The sequence below is a fragment of the Ochotona curzoniae genome, unplaced genomic scaffold, assembly GCF_017591425.1.
Source record: "Ochotona curzoniae isolate NIBS_2020 unplaced genomic scaffold, NIBS_Ocur_1.0 scaffold_4701, whole genome shotgun sequence".
NCBI classification, from domain to species: domain Eukaryota; kingdom Metazoa; phylum Chordata; class Mammalia; order Lagomorpha; family Ochotonidae; genus Ochotona; species Ochotona curzoniae.
The window spans coordinates 39,047,081-39,060,996 of NW_024467122.1; the positions used below are offsets into that span (position 1 = coordinate 39,047,081).

Below are 13,916 nucleotides of genomic sequence, written 5' to 3' on the forward strand. Positions count from 1 at the left end.
CCTTTGCGAGTACCAAACTCAGCTGGAGCTGGACTCCGGCAGGCTCTGACCGTTGTGGACACATGGCAAGTGAAACAGCAGATGGAAGATCTTTCCCTCTGTCTCTCCTTCTGTAAATTTGCCTTTCAGTAAGAATACAGAAATCTTTAAGAAAAAAAGATACTAAATATCTTTCGTATAAGGGAGACAAAACAAACAAAAAAAAAAAGACAAAGACAAGGAAAGAGAAGAAAAAATTGTGAGCAGGAATTGTACAGGATCTGGGAAAGTCACCCTTTGCATTACCAGCAAAACAATAAGGGCCCGGGGTTTGTCACTTAAAACCCATTCCTTGGGAAATACACTAGGGCTTCGGGGCTCTGGTGGGAGTGCGCATCTGAAGCCGGCTCCGAGCGCGTGTCCCCCAACGCCTCAGCCCCGCTACTCATTTACGGCCAGCTGGGAGTTGGCGCTCCGCGCGTGGGCTGAGGGGAGCGCGGACCCAGCCCAATACGTGCTCGGATCCCGCTAGGCCTTCCTCAGCCGCCGGGGACAGAACCCGGAAGGCGACTGGTTCACACAGGAAGCCACTCTAGGTGACAGAGGAACGTCATAGACATGCGACGTCCCGGAAGAAACCTGTGGGCGTGTCCCGACAGTCGCCCCGCCTAGACCCCGCCCCCGACAGCCAACTGCAGCTGTGGGAACCCCGCCTCCTCCTGGAGGAGAGTGCTTCCACAGCAGCACTGCGCGCTGACCCCGCGATAGTCCGTGCCCGGGTTCCGCCCCTGCGGCCTGAATAAAAGTTCGACGGCTGCAGGAGCAGAGAGCCACTCCAGGAGAGACCCCGGAGGCAGCTGCCACGGGAAGGCAGGTAAGGGGCGCGAGCCGTCCACGCTTGGGTTGAGGGTCTCTGCTTCGCAGCAGCCCTGCCTTGAAGCCGAGTGCGCTGGACCCCGTGGACACGCCAGAAGGGGCCACTCTGTCAAAAGTTCTGCACTTGATCTTAGCCAAAAGGCCCAGAAGCGATTCTGTCACAAGTTCTGACCTGTTGTCCATTAATTTGCTGTAGATTTCCCATGGTGGACCATTGCGTTCCTCCTGCCCGTTATCTTTTTTTTCTCTCTGCACCTCTCAGAAGGCATAGTCACCCTTAACCCACATCAATACTCACTTGTTGCTTCTGGAACTTTCCTGTTTCCACAGCGGTATTCCCCTGCACACATGCCTTGCCTCCTTCCCTCAGGGCACTTCTCTGCTCCCTCAGGTTCTCCCCCTTGGCCAGTGAACCATGGCGCCTCCCATGAAGGGTCAAGTGTGTGTGGTGACTGGGGCCTCCAGAGGTATTGGCCGCGGCATTGCCCTGCAGCTCTGTCAGGCAGGGGCCACTGTTTACATCACTGGCCGCCACCTGGACACCCTTCAAGCCACTGCTCAGGAGGTGAGTGAGGGACCCACTTCTCAGTCCTTACTGACCTCAAACCAGTCTCCACCAGGGTGGGATGCAGGAGTGCCATAAACACAAGGGCACTCCAAAACCTCAGGGAAAGTGGAGTTAAAAGACAAGCTCATGTTGATAAAAAAAATAAAATTTTAAAAAAAGAGAGAGAGAAAAAAAAAAAGAAAAAACCCAAAACACAGAAATAAACTATAACCCTGTGTAGGATTTTGGATAAAGCACACTTTCCATTAACATTTTGGAAACTCTCCTATTCATGGATTTGAAAATGTTTTTCAATGCCAAAATGAGTAGCTTTCAATTGCATTTTCTATGAGCTTTTCACTTTCCTACTCGATATCAATGGCTTGAACATTGGATGGCTTGATTTGGGCAAACGCTGAGGCTCTGATAACTAACAAAGTCATTTCAGCAGGAGGTCAGGTGGTAAACCAGGCTGACAAAGGGGAATGTGACAAGGAGTGTGTGTGCAGAGTGGCATGGGTGAGGGGTGGCACATGCAGGTGACAGGAGCAGTAGTTGAGCAAGGTGTTCTGGAAGAAGTGGTTCTTGCCCTGAGTCTTGAAGGCAGAAGTTAGGTGAGGAGAAGCAGTGAAGCACAGGCTGGGTAGCACAGGCTGGACAAGCAGAGGGAAGGAGGTGAAAGGTGTTCATGTTGCCACCTGAGGCAGGCAAGGGAAGTGTGGTGGGTGAGGGGCTGGAGAGGAAACGAGGGTCTCAGGAGACCCTGCAGGAGAACTTTGGTTTACTCTCTGAGATGCTAGTTCAGTTGGAAGGTCACACTCAGGTTTGTGTTTCTGATGGTTCATGGAGACCGACCAGACAGGAAGAGTTTGTTTAAGGCAGAGAGCCCTGGGGGGCCAGGTGACCACTGGGAGACAGTGCAGTGGCTCAGGTGAGGGAGTCAGAGGGAAGGAGCCAGCAGGTAGATCTGGGAGTAGGAGGATTGTTCTGGAATAAGGTCCTGTTGCTGTGCAGTGGGAGGTAGGTGCACAGAGAGCAAGGGTGCCTGGGCAGTGCAAGTGGTCCCGGCCTGAGAGCTTGGAGTGTCCCATGACTATGTGAACAAGCATAAGAGGGCTGGGCTTGAGGAGGGCCTCCAGGAGAGCAAAGCTAAGGAGAAGACCCAGGACCAGGATGCAGAGAGCAACTGGGTTCTCAGGAGCAGGCTTCAGGGCCTCATTGCCTCTTATCCCTGACACACACTATGGACACTTGGTATCAGATTTGACCATTATTTTAGGAATGGAAATGGTGGCTAAGAGCCACTTTCTATATTTTTTTCCTTTTATTATCTTTTGAAAACAATTTGTTTGTTTTACTTAAAATCAGAAATACAAAGAAGAGGAGAGATAGAGTGATCTCAAAACAGCTCACTCCCCTCCCCCCTCCCCAAATGACCAACATCCAGAGCTCATCTGGTTCAAAGCCAGGAACCAGGAGCTTCTCCCAGGTCTTCCACATGGCTACAGGCTCTCAAGGCTTTGGGCCATCCTCCACCGACTTCCCACACCGTAAGCAGGTAGTAGTATGGGAAATGGAGCATCTGGGATATGAACTGGAGCCTATATGTGGTGCTGCAGGTGAAGAATTACTCAGCTAAACCATCCTGCTGGCCACAAAGCTTTTTTTCTTTCCCCTGTACATATGAAAATGAGTCTCTGCTACAGCCCTGGTGGGGCACATGTAATCCTGCTCTTTTATTATTATCAGTAGTGGTAATATTAGGATACTTGACATTTTGTACTTAAAAACTCCCAACTACCCTGCCAGCCTGTGAAGCTTCCTAAGCAGGCACCAGAGGGCAGTATGGAACACTGTGTGTCCTCATGGGCTGGCTGCCTTGGATCCCTGGGCTGCCCCCTGGGTTGGGAGCCCCTCAGGAGGACTCTGAGCTCCTGTCCTTTCCCCCTGCAGGCTCAAGCCCGAGGTGGCCGCTGTGTGCCTGTGGTGTGTGATTCCAGCCAAGAGAGTGAAGTGCGGAGCCTGTTTGAGCAAGTGAATCGGGAACAGCATGGGCGTCTGGATGTGCTGGTCAACAATGCCTATGCTGGGGTTCAGGTGCCTTTGAACTTTGATCCAACCCCACATTCCAAGCCTCTCCTCTCACCCAGAGTCCTGGTCACCAGGCTCATTGTGCCCCCTTCTTCCTGGCTGCCTTCCTCCTCATACCTTCCTGCCTTCAGATTCATCCAAGTGATTACCCTCCCTATATCTTGCAGCCCATCTTTAATTCCTAGAATAAATCGTTCTGGGAATGTCCTGCCACCATCTGGGATGACCTCAACAATGTTGGACTCAGGTGAGTGACCAATCCCCCAACACTCCCTTAGCCAACCAGAGGACACCCACCTTTCCTCCTGGCTTCCCCCTAGATCTCTTTCTCCTCCTTATGTACTGTTCTGTCATATGCTCATGTCCACAGAAATGGGATTCATGTGAAGCTCTGCCTCAGTTAGCGAGTTCTGCTGTGTTTTCCTCTGTACTTTCGTCCCACGTTTCACTCTGCCTGTCCTAATACCAGACACCAAAGGGAGTCTCCCCTTTCAGCAACACACACTGCTTCTTATCTTTACTTTCGCATCAGTTAGAGGGTGAGTTACTTATAAACCGAGAAGATCAATAAGATCAGTACCAGCCATGCTTGCTCACTCCACGCCCTACCATGCCAGAGTATCAAGGGCACGAAGCCAACAGGGTCACAGGTACACCTGGCATGGGACTGAGAAAAATATGGCATGTAGAATCATTCCCAGGGATGTGACATATATACCTCTGTGGGTCACCATGAAACAGTAGGCTGCCATCTCAGACTACAAACCTATGCCAGATGTATCTGAGGGTCACCTGGGAAAGCTAACAGGAAACTGTCTGCAGACCTGTGACTGTGACACCCACAACACACACTGGTCAGTTTTCATGCCAGTGGTAAGCCCAATGAGGGTAAGAATGCAAAAGTGGTGTCAGAAGTGGGCCAACAGTGAAGTCAGAGGGGCACAGTCAGCTCAGAGGCAAGAAAGGAGAAGCCAACACTGACAACTCACCAGCACCCGCAACCACAGCCCTCCGGAGAGGCCTCAGCCCCCTTTAAAAACAATTATTATTTGAAAGGCTGAGTAAGAGAGAGAGAGAGAGACCGGAACACACACACACACAGAAACACATAGTCAGGGAGAGCAAGAGAGCATCTCTTCCATCTGCTGGCTCACTCCCCAGATGTCTGCAACACCCAACACTGGGCCAGGCCAAAGATAGGAGCCTAGAACACCATGTGGGTTTCCCTCATGGAGAGCAGAGACTCAGGCCCTTGGGTCCTCTGCTGCTGCCTTTGCAGGTGCATCAGCTGGGAGCTGGCTGGGGAGCAGGGTAGCTGGGCTTGAGCTGGCACTCCTATGGGAAGCTGTAATGCAGCTTCCCTCACTGCATTACAGCCACCTGGAGTGGCTCCTTTAACGCCCTCATGATGGCGGGCCAGGGTTATGAGGCTGAGATGGGGGCTCCAGGCAGAGCCCCAGCCCCTGAGCCCTGATGAGTTCTCCATTGTCCTGACAAGGCATCGGTTCTTCCTCTCACCTCCTTGCTCTGCTTGACCTGGGGCTGGGTGTCCTTGTGTAGTTATAGTTCAGTTCTGCACTCCAGTGTGGGTGGCAGGAACCCACCCTTGTGAGCCACCACTGCTGCCACCCAGGGTACACGTTGTCAGGTGACTGGAATCTGGGGAAGGAGCTGGGACTGACTCCAGGCAGCCAGATATGGGATGTGGGTGTCCTGCCCACTAGGCTAGAGACCCTCCTTGTGCAGGGTAGTGTGAGAGAGGACGAGGCAAAGGGAGATAATCCCAATCACCCACAAGGTGTTTTTATTCTTGTACAATTTTCTTGCCTATTTTGTATGTGTATTATATTATTGAGCTTAATCTTGATCATTTTCTCTTAAATTTTTACTGAGATATAACTCTAAAGGTCTGAATTTGTGAAATAATTTTTCATTGAGCTGATGTTTTAAACAAAATTGGTTTTGAAGTAATTGGTTGCCTTTTTTCCCCACAAAGACCTTATAGCTACTTAAAGTATTTTTTTATTAAACATTTATTTTTACTGGAGAGAGATAAACATGGAGAAGGAGAGACAGAGAGATAGATCTTTCCGCTGGTTTATTCCAAGTTTGGTCTCAACAGCCAGAACCGAGCTGATTCAAAGCTAGGTGCCAGGATCCTCTCCAGGTCTCACACACAGGTGCAGGGTCCGAAGTCTTTGGACAATACTCTACTGCTTTTCAGGCCAAAAGCAGGGAACTGGCTGAGATTTGGAGAGTCAGAACACAAACTAGCACCCATACGGAATCCAGACACATGCAAGAAGAGGAGTAAGCCACTAGGCTATCACACCAGTCCATATTTAACTAACGTGTTCAGTGTTTGAACTGTTATGTTGTAATAGCTGTCGTGTGAGTCACTTTCTCCCTGTATGTCCTTTTCAGAATGCTCTTTCCGTATAGGTGGGTGCTTCATTTTACACATTTTCCTATCAGCATTTGACCTCACACCATGCATGAGAGCAATGATCCCAGAGCAAAGATCAGATGGGGGGACTGACTGTTCCCCACTCTCCTTCTGCCTTATCAAACAGTAATCTGCAGCAACCTCCCCTCACTCAGTCTCTGCGCTGCCTCATTGCACGGGTCATCAGCTAACTGCAGCCACAAGGGGACGCTGGAGGCTGCCGGGAACTTTGGCCTAAGGCTATGTATAATTCACGTTGTGCCTTCTCTGTCCACCTTCCAGAGGCCACTACTTGTGCTCCGTGTATGGGGCACGGATGATGGTCCCAGCTGGCCGGGGACTCATTGTGGTCGTCTCCTCTATGGGTGGCCTGCAGTATCTGTTCAGCGTCCCCTATGGCGTGGGCAAAGCTGCGGTGAGGATGCAGTGGCATGGGGGTCAGGGAGGGATAGGGCAGTGGTAATACCTTGGAGTTCAGAAAGTACTGTCCCTGGTGCTCAGAATGGTGGGACTGGCTGGACCCCACTCTCTCCTGCTCAATCAAAACAGTTCCTTGGCTGGAGCTCGCTTCAGTTGACAGTGTAGGCAGCACCAGGGGGAGCAGGCAGCTGAGATGGCAGGGCTCCTGGAAAGGACAGGGGCTTGGGACATGCCCCTTGGGAGCAGGGAGGGTATGGGAGGAAAGTGACATGACCCCATGTCCTGACTCTCACCACCCCCATCTCTTCTCAGTGTGACAGACTGGCTGCTGACTGTGCCCATGAGCTGCGACGCCACGGGGTCAGCTATGTGTCCCTGTGGCCAGGACTGGTGCAGACGGAGCTTGTGAAGGAGCAGATGGAGAAGGGGCATCTGAGCAAGGATCCCACAATGAAGCTGGTTGGCACTGCAAAGCAGGGGGTGTGGGTGGAAGAGACACTGGGGAATAGGTCTGTCCTTCCTCAGAGACCAGACAAGAAGCCACAGGAGCCTATGGTGCTGCCTACAACAGCACAGGGCTGAGCCCTGGACCCACACCATTTCATTTCCTTCCTCCTGTGGGTGGCTTCTCTGAGACTCAGGTCACCCAGCTTGCTCAAGGTTCTAGAGGTCCCCAGTGGGAAGGCTGTGTAGCTCTAAGACCCAGGCACTTGCCCTCACAATGAACTCCCCTGGGATGCAGGGCACCCACTGGCACTACCAGATCCTTCCACTTGGAGGCAGTGGGGCCTGCTGCCAGGGTACAGGGCTCCCCTGTGTGGGCAGCTCCTGCAGAAGGGCTCTGACATCTCTTTGCCTTGATGGAGGAGAGAGGTGTGAGCAGGGCTCTCAGAGGCTCACCTCTCACCTCTCTGCCCTCTGTTGCAGTTCAAGTCTCAATTCTCATCTGCGGAAACCACAGAAGTGAGTGGCAAATGTGTGGTGGCTCTGGCAACAGGTGAGGAGCTTGGAGGCACCTGGCAATTGGAAAGGATATGGGGAGTATGCCGGCTGGCACAGCCTCTGCCGAGTTCTGGGATGGGGAGGTGGTTGGGCACTGTGCCCCTCTTCCTCTGGCTCTCAGAGGAGGCCTTCACTGTTGTTCCTTTGGAGGCCCAACAAGTCAGGATTGTCAGTTGAATATACAAGGTGCGGTCATGAGCCTTGCTAAGAATGGAGGACAGTTGGCCTGGCCTCCTGAGCCTGTGTCCCTGAGGTCACACCCAGCTATGCCCATACCCTGGCTCCCTCTACCTCTATCTTTTACCATCTCCTGCTGTGTGTGTGCCCACAGACCCCAACATCCTGAGCCTCAGTGGGAAGGTGCTGCCCTCCTGTGACCTGGCACGGCGCTATGGCTTTCGGGATGTGGATGGTGAGGACCCTGGCCCCACAACTGCCCTTGCCTGCTCCTCCTCCCCTCCCACCCTCCATGTCAGCCTCTTCAGCTAACTTGTGGGGAAAGGGAGTGGAGAACAGGGGATCTAACCCTCCAACTCCTGTTGCCCCACAGGCCGTCCTATCTCGGATTTTTTCTCTGTGAGCTCCGCGTTCTTACATGGCTCCACATTGGGCTGGCTGGCCTCCTACCTGCCTGGCTTCCTGCGCATCCCCAAGTGGCTCATCACACTGTATTCCAGCAAGTTCTGATCCTCCTGGCCTGATGTCATGGCTCTCTTCTCCTGCTGCCTGGAGGTAGTAGGGCCTATCCCTGTGGAATTAGGCAGGCTTTCTTGCCTTCCCTTGCCCTTGACACGAAGAGAAGACCTCTGCTCTTTCTGTGGTGAAGGAAGGCCTCTCTGGGTGTTTCTTTGTGCCTTGGTTTTCCTCATATTTTCATTTCACTTTTTGCCTCATTAAAAATTTCCTGTGGAGCGATAAAGATCTCATTTCTTCTTCAGTGTACTTTCATTTCTTTCAGCGATTATTTTTGGTTTTTTTTTTAAGAATTTGTTTATTTTTGGGCCCGGCGCAGTGGATCAAGTGGTTAAGGTCCTCGCCTTGCACGCCTGGGATCCCATATGGGTGTCGGTTCTATCCCGGCAGCCCCGCTTCCCTTCCAGCTTCCTGCCTGTGGCACGGGAAAGCAGTCGAGGACGGCCCAATACTTTGGGACCCTGCACCCGCATGAGAGACCCGGAAGAGGCTCCTGGCTTCAGATCAGCATAGCATCGGCCGTTGCGCTCACTTGGGGAGTGAATCTTCGGACGGAAGATCTTCCTCTCTGACTCTCCTCTCTGTATATCCGCCTTTCCAATAAAAAAATAATAAAAATAAATCTTTAAAAAAAAGAATTTGTTTATTTTTGTTTGAAAGGCAAATTTATACAGATGGAGAGATGAGTGAAAGATATACCATCCATTGGTTCCCATCTTAAGCAACCACAATGACCGTAGCTGAGCCAATCCAAAGCCATGAGGCAAGAGCTTCTTCCAGGTTCCCCATTTGGGTGCAGGGTCTCAAGGATTTTGGCCCTCTGTCACTGATTTCCAAGGCCACAAGTAGGGAGCTGAAATGGGAAGTGGCATGCCTGGGATATGAGCTGGCCCCGAAGACCATCACAGCACATGCAAGACAAGGACTTAACAACTAGGCTACCGTGCCAGATGCCCCCAATCTTTTCTTTCTTTTTATTTCCAGATAAAAGTTTGTTTCATTTGAAAACCACAGTCACAAAGAATGTGATATAAAGGAGATTTTCCATCCACCAATGCGTTTCCCAAATGACCACAATAGCCAGAGTTGGGCCAGGTTGAAGCCAGGAGCCACAAGCTCTGTCTGGGTCTCCCATGTGGATGCAAGAGCCCACGGAGTTGGACCATCTTCCACTGCTTTCCCAAATGTAATAGAGGGAACTAGATCAGAAGTGGAAGAGCCTAGATTCAGAACAGCATTGATATAGGATACTGGCATTCCAGGGAAAAGCTTAACCCACCATGCTCATCCCATTTCTTTTTTCTGGGAAAGGAAAAAAGAGATCTCCTTTCTGTTGGTTCCCACCCCAAAATGCTAGCAGCAGCCAAGGTTGAGCACCAAATCCAGGAACCTGGAACTCCACCTGAGTCTTTCATGTGTCTGGAGAGATTCTGAAAATAATCCTGGTAGAGAATCAAGATGGCGAAATAGGGAAAGGACATGTTTAATCAGACGGGGAAACATTTAATCAGGATGAAGCAGAGAGGACATATTTCAGGAAATAGGAAAGGACAGAACAACAGCAGAGTGGTATCTGGAGACTGACACACACAGGAATGCAGTGGGCACAGCAGTGTTGTGTTGCATTGAATGATACTCCAGCACGGCGATCTGAACTCCAACAGCAGACAGAACTCCAGCAGCAACCAGGTGGGAAGGGACTTTCACTGGGAGCTTGGGACGTGAACCCAGACAAAGTACTGTTCGTCCTGCTGGTCCGTTTGATTTGACCAGGAGCAGAGACAGAGCAGCAAATCTCAGGCAGTGTGAGAACATAGTAAATTTCATAGCCCAGTCAGCCCCCTAGAGCTGAATTGGGCGCCATTTTGAGTAAGGAGGAAAGGGCAAGGGAAAGGACTCAGCATGCTCTGAGCAGGGAGTGAGCTCATTTCTGACTTGGTGAACTGCAACGACGTGGCATTCTATGGGTTCCATCCCGGGCATGTCTGGGTAGCCCTCGGATCAGATGGCCAGCAGATCAAGAACTGTTGTGGTAGCACATCGGGCACCATTTTGCGCACTGTGCAATAGCTTTGGGACTGCAGGGGACAACAGAGAACTGCGCATGTGCTGAGCTCATGAGAGTTTGCTGAGGTCCCGCAGGAAAATAATACCGACTGTGACATTGTACCGGTCAAAATAGGTCCGTGTGGCACCCAGACCTAACGTCCAACAGGTTCCAACAAGATCAGCGCCACCAACAACCTAACTAGATAGGACACCTGGTGTCTCTCTAATCCTGGAACCCACTCCAACTGGAAGAGGGAGAAAGGTTGCAGAGACAACAGTGCAGCCTCAGCACGGTATCACAGGAGGTGGAGAGTGGTGAGCCAAGAGCTGGGGCTGTGGAGACCACGGTGGATATCTGACATAGGAACCCAGACCTGGAACTCGCTGGAGGTTGTGGCACAAGTGGCTGTAAGCAAAAAGTTGTGTGCCAACTGCAATAAGTAAAATCGCATTGTAGACCTGTGGGTGACACAGCTTAGAAACCTGTCCCAAGAAGAAGACTCTGCTAACCACAAGTACAATGAGCAAGAGCAAAAGAAGAGACAAAGGCACAATGAATATTACTGAGCACTCCCCTGCAAAGGAGCGAAACCCTATGCCAACCTCAGAGTTAACTGAGGAAGACATCGAGAAAATGGGGGACACAGAATCCATAAGACTCATTTTGAAGATTCTGGTAAAAAATGAGAAGCTCATGCAAGAGTTCAAAGAATTTAAGGAAGCAGTAAAGCAAATAAAGGCTGGTATATCAGAAATTAAGAACACAGTAGAGCAAATGAAAAGTACAGTGGAGAGTCTCCAAAATAGAATGAAGCAAGCAGAAGAAAAAATATCAGAATTGGCAGATATCTCCTGTCACCAGGGGGAAGCAAACAAAAAGCTGGAAGCAGAGCTGGATCAAGCCAAAATAAAAATTCAAGAATTGAAAGACATTATTAAGAGGCCAAATATAAGAGTTATGAGAGTCCCGGAAGGTGCAGAAAGAGAAGCTGAGTTTGCAAATGTATTTAATGAAATAATAAAGGAAAATTTCCCTAATCTAGAGAAAGAATTGGGAAACAAGATCCAGGAGGGACACAGAACTCCCAAAAGGCTTGATCAAAAGTGATCTTCACCAAGACATATGATTATCAAACTCTCTTCAATTGAACATAAGGAAAAGATCCTTAAATGTGCATGTGAAAAACATCAACTGACATATAAAGGAATACCAATTAAGCTCACAGGAGATCTCTCACAGGAAACTCTACAGGCAAGAAGAGAATGGAGTGACATATTCCAAATTCTAAAAGAAAAAAATTGTCGGCCTAGGATAACATACCCAGCAAAGCTTTCTTTGAAAATGAAATAAAATTCTTCCACAGTAAAGAAAAGCTAAAAGAATTTTCCCCTTCCAAACCTGCCATACACATGATACTTCAAGATGTTCTCTTGACAGAGAAGAGGAATAGCACCTACCAAAACCAAGGGCAAATGGGAAGAACATCCCAGTAAAATGGCAACAGAAGATTAAATCAATGAACAACCCATTGCTAAAATGACAGGACCAAAGTACCAGCTATGTATATTTAACTCTAAATGTAAATTGCTTAAGCTCAATCAAACATCATAGATTAGTAGACTGGATTAAGAAACAAAATCCATCTCTTTATTGTCTGAAGTAGACATACTCCAACAAAGATCAGCGAAAACTCTATCACATGGGGTTTTGTTTTCTGTTGTTTTCATCTCTTCAAAACACTCTCTTCTGATTACATCATTCAATGACTCGTAGATCATACAGTGGCATCATTTTCTTCAAGAAGGTTCTTGGGGCCTGGCGCGATGGCGCAAGTGGTTAAGGTCCTTGCCTTGCATGCCCAGCATCCCATATGGGCGCCAGTTCTATCCCGGCGGCCCCACTTCCTATTCAGCTCCCTGCCTGTGGCCTGGGAAAGCAGTTGAGGACGGCCCAAAGCTTTGGGACCCTGCGCCCGCGTGGGAGACCCGGAAGAGGCTCCTGGCTTCGGATCCGCATAGCATTGGCCATTGCACTCACTTGGGGAGTAAATCATCGGATGGAAGATCTTCCTCTCTGTCTCTCCTCTCTGTATATCTGCCTTTCCAATAAAAATAAAATAAATCTTTAAAATTAAAAAAAAGAAGGTTCTTGATTTTCACTTCTTCAGCTACACCTTAGACATTTAATAGCATGTTGTTTAACTTCTTGGTGTTGTTAATTTCTTTTTTCTCTCGGATGTTGTATTTGTTTTGTGGCTCCTCATTTAAGGGGATGTATAGTAGTTGTGTAATGGAGAATGTCATATCTAGTAACATGTCATTTAACTTCATGGCATTGCAAATTTCTATTTTTCTTTCTATTGTTGATTTTGTATCATGACTTTTCACTTAAGGGAATGTACAGTAGTAATGTAATGGAGACTAACAACCAGATGTGAGGATGCAGTGTGGTATGCATTTCTGTTTCCAAAGATGGACTTACAGTGAAACTGTTTATATTATATTTTGACAATAGGATTCTGGACTCTCTGCCATTGTCCATGCCTGCAATGAAGAACATATGACTGAGTATGAAGAACTATATGTTAGTAATGATATTAAGGAACGGGGGGGGAGGGAATTGGGAAGGGGATAAGGGAATATGGAACTGTATCATAAAATGATAGCAATAATAATAAAATGTGGGGAAAAAAAAAGAAAATAATCCTAATGCCCGGTTCTCCAGGGCCTGTGTCCTTTGCATCAAGCCCTCCTTTCACCAAGTCTCTTCCTGCTCTTCATTTCAGAGCCACGTGCCATGCTCCCACTCGGAAGCTGGGCCACCTCCTCAGCCAGCACCCAGCACGACCACCCTCACACTGGCCTTCCAATGCTTCCTTCTACCCCCTCTTCAAGGAAGCTTGCAGCCTAGCTGAGTGTGATCTGTGGGGGAGGCCCAGTCCAATGAGGGTGGGTCCCTTGCTGTTTGTGATTTCCTGGATTCAGGAAGAAATTACTGGCTGAGGAGTATCAGGAGTACTAGGGAGTAGTATAGCAACAGCTGATGACACATTTTACCTCAGCCCTTCTGTTGGGCTGAGTTGAATTCTGCAGAAAGACAACTCAGCATTGCATGAGCCCTTTCTGGAAGCCTTGACTGCAGGGGCTTTGTCCCAGCCTGAGGCAGCAGGTGTGCTCCCAGGAGCAGCTGTCAAGGGCAGTTCCAAAGAAGACTCCTTACCAGCAGCACAGAGGAGCATTGGAGGTGAAGGCTCAGCTGCTGCCAATCAGAGGGCCTGAGACCACTGCCCTTCTGCCAGAGCTGCAGGGCGAGAGGTTCTAGAAGCTGCCACTGCCATGGCCCCTTTGGGACAGTCCCAGGGGCTGCTGGAGCAGCTCACTGGCTGGTGAGAGCTGCTTGTGAACACTTTCTTCAAGTCTGTATTTGGTCACTTCAGGAGCTGCTGTAACTCAGCCACAGTGAGAGTCTGTGAGATCCATGGGTGCTGCCGCAAGTGAGTGAGTGTGTTTGTGTGTGTGTGCGTGCCTACTTTATAAAGACTCATTTATTTTTATTGGAAAGCCATATTTAGAGACCAAGAGAAGATCTCCATTGCTCATTCACTCTCCAGGTTGCAAAAACAGCCAGAGCTGAACTGACCCTGAGCTGGGATCTAAGACCCTATTTTGGATATCCCGTGTGAGTGCTAGCTCCCAAGAACTTGGGCAATTATTCACCACTTTCCAGACCATAACAGAGAGCTGAACTGAAATGGAGCAAGCAGGACATAATCAGCACCTATATCAGAAACCATCACTTGAAGGTGGAGGATT

General features: G+C 49.4%; 1 pseudogene; it reads left to right on the forward strand.

Annotated features, from left to right (window-relative positions):
- Positions 1-736: 736 nt before the first annotated feature.
- On the forward strand, positions 737-8,280 carry LOC121148963 (annotated as a pseudogene).
- The last annotated feature ends 5,636 nt before the right edge of the window (positions 8,281-13,916 follow it).